Genomic DNA, 3,255 nt, shown 5'->3' with positions numbered 1-3,255 from the left:
GGGAATAAAAATACTTAAATTATTTTTTAACCATGTAAAAAGATGAATAATGGTTTTGTTAACAAGATGTAATGTAAACAAGAACAAAAGAGACAAGAAAAAGAAGCACAAGTAAAGGAGAGGTAAGGAAATCGATATAAATAGGGTACTCGGATATTGTTCCGCCTAGGACGATCGGTTCAAGTGTAAAACCCTCTCTTATGCTTCCTAACTTATGCATTAATGAGTCATGGAGATCGTTCAATACATGGTTCCAAATATAAGGTCAACCATGCCTGACTCAATACATGTCTTGGAGGAGAAATCGAACAATGTCAACACCTCACACTCGTATAGAATCGCAATGAGTTCTAGGGATTCCAAGTGATAAATCCTCTTCCTAGATGTAAACCTATACCTTTGGTCCAGGTGGAAGGTCCCTAGTCACAATTAAGCCCTAGGTTCTAAAATCACTAAAACACTTCACTCCGTTGCCTTAGCAACTAAGCCCTAGCGGAAGGTCATCCTTTAGCCAATTTACTCTACTATGACCGCAAAGAACTCGAGGAAATAGAGGTAGGATAAATCACACCGGAGGAGAAAGGGGACGCTAAGCTAACTCTCGACTCACCCTATTAACCCTCTCCAATCTAGCTTTGTCTAACTCTCGTGGTGTGTCACTCACTCACAAGGGTTACCAAGGTGAACTCTTAACCCTAGTGTCACTCTAAGGGAACATTCAATCAATCAAGCATTCAAGATTGGAACTCAAATAAAACATCAATTAATGAAAGCATAATAACAAGGTTTAATGAAATAAATACATCCTAGGGTTCACAAATCCAAGTACCTACTATGGGGTTTAGCTATCGATGGAGCCAATTAAAATCAACAATGAAATCGAATGTAAAAGCAAGTAATCCATAGAAAACCCCCTCGATAGTCATGACGATGGTCTTGTAGAGAAGCCTTGACTCTTCCAAAGGTCCCTTTGTCTAGCCTAGGGTACACCTTGTCGGATCGATGCCGACGAAAGCTCTTCCACTAACCTTCTTCCAAATGGAGCACGATATCAAAGCCGTAGAACCTCTCCAAATCCCTTGCCAATACCTCTCAAAACCCTAGCCGTCTTCCTTTCTCAAGTTGGGGAAAAGATAGAGAAAAGAATCATGAAATCAGGCAAAAATTGGCCTTAAATATGGCTGGAATCTAGCATCCACATGCCCTTGTGGATTCTCCTCACGGACCTGTGGAAATTCCACATGGGCGTGGATAATGTCCACACGCGCGTGTGGATTCTCTGAACTTCACTTTCTCACCCAGCTTTGAATAGAACCTACTACTGTAACGGCCCGAACCACTCCCGAATCCATGTGTTCATCGAGGTAATGTAAACGGGCACACGTTTACGTCATAGATCATCTTGCTTTTTTAATAATCAGCTTCATTGGTGAAGATCTTGCTATCAATGCACAAGCTGGGATACTCGATTGTGACTGCCTTTGTGCCTCTCCAAATCATTGTGCTAGCTTGAATACAAGGAGGTTGGCACACATTATTGTATCTTGAACCCGACTTATGACTTCGCGTTTGAACCTTCTCAAGATTTTCTCCAAATAGTACGTTCACGACCTACATTGGCTTCTTTCTTTAACATTCGGCTTCACAACCCTATACGCATGAAAGTAACATAAATGCACACATATTAGCACTAAAACCTGATAAAAGTAGTGCTCATCATAAGGAAAGAATACTTCATATTCTTATAACACAAGCACTTATCAACTTGGCATACCAAGGCATTTGAGACAATGCCTCCACAAAAAGAATGTTGATGTGCAATTGCTTGAATAGACCCAAGAACTTCTTATATTGCTCATCATTTTGGTCGTTCTTCAATCTTGAAGGATACGTGATTCTTGGCTTGTAAGGTGGTGGTGCCACCTCCTTGTCTTTGTTAGCTCTCTCCTTAACCTCCACGACCTTGGGTGCTTCAACATTGGTCTTCTACTCGGATTTAGTCTCGGTATTACTCAGCAAGCTTCAATATGGTCTCTCTGATAGAGATTTTGCAATTTTCCCCACTTGATTTGTCTAAATTATTCAATGAAAAGGTATGCTCATGAAGTGTTGCCTCGACCGATTGGAACCATGTATCCGATAATTGCACAAATCTAGTCAAGGCTTTCTCCAAGTCAATCATCCGAGTTTCCAAGCCTGAAACTCTATTCTCCATGTTCGGGACTTGTTGTTGTTCAAAACCAGGTGGTGTTATGGCCTTTTGTTGCCCTTGGTTACTCCATGAGAAATTGGTTTGGTTCCTCCACCCTTGGTTGTAGGTGTTGTTGCTATAAGGATTACCTTGTACCCTTCCCGAATCCCACAAAGTCTACTTGTTTAGTCAGGTGCTGAAGTAGCAATTGAAATAGGACAATTGGACGGCATATGTGAACCCCCATAACCATCACAACTCATGATCATGGACACCCTCGGTGAAGTAAATGTGTCAAATTTCTTGCTCAATGCCTCTACATGGGCTGCTGAAGATGACACCGCATCAATTTCATAGAGTCTGCCCACTTTCTTCTTTTCCCATGCATTCCATTGCCAGCTATTCATGGCCATTTCCTCTACCAACTGTCGGGCTTCTTCAGGGGTCTTGTTCCCCATTGTAGCTCCTACGATGGCATCTAGAAGTTGTCTTCTACTTGGATTCAACCTGTTGTAAAAAGTCTGAATGATCATCCATTCGAGGAAACCATGCTGTGGATACTTCCGCAAGAGGTCCTTGAATCGCTCCCATGTCTCAAACAAGGATTCAAGCTCCATCTGAATAAACGATGATATTTCATTACAAAGCTTCATCGATTTCCCTGGAGGAAAGTACCTCGCAAGAAAAGCTTTTACCATTTCATTCCATGTCATGATGGATGCTAGCTCATGGTAAAGAATGTAACTACTGCTTTGCTCTTCCTTTTAGAGAGAATGGGAAAGCCCTCAATCTTATAGCATCATCCGTAACACCGTTAATCTTTAGCATGCCACAAACTTTCAAGAATTTTTCAACATGGTTATTTGTATCCTTATCGGCCAAACCACTGAATTGCGCCGAATGCTGTATCATTTGTATAAATTCTGGCTTTAGCTCAAAGTTCAGAGCTGTAATCGGGGGCTACACAATATTAGATTGTGTCCCTAATACTGACAGTTTGGCATAATCAGAAAGTGTTCTCAATTGTTCATTCTGTTCTGCCATATTGTCAGAACCTTCAACTT

At 41.3% G+C, this 3,255-nt stretch overlaps 1 non-coding gene across 1 annotated transcript; it reads left to right on the top strand.

Moving 5' to 3' along the window:
* Positions 1–2,734: 2,734 nt before the first annotated feature.
* Positions 2,735–2,841, top strand: LOC120259794. The gene has a single exon (XR_005536344.1). It is a non-coding gene; the product is annotated as a small nucleolar RNA R71 (small nucleolar RNA).
* Positions 2,842–3,255: the final 414 nt, after the last annotated feature.

This window comes from Dioscorea cayenensis, chromosome 4 (assembly GCF_009730915.1).
Source record: "Dioscorea cayenensis subsp. rotundata cultivar TDr96_F1 chromosome 4, TDr96_F1_v2_PseudoChromosome.rev07_lg8_w22 25.fasta, whole genome shotgun sequence".
In the NCBI taxonomy this organism is placed as follows: Eukaryota; Viridiplantae; Streptophyta; class Magnoliopsida; order Dioscoreales; family Dioscoreaceae; genus Dioscorea; species Dioscorea cayenensis.
The sequence above is the reverse complement of the archived record's forward strand: the minus strand, read 5'-3'. Positions and strand labels throughout refer to the sequence as shown.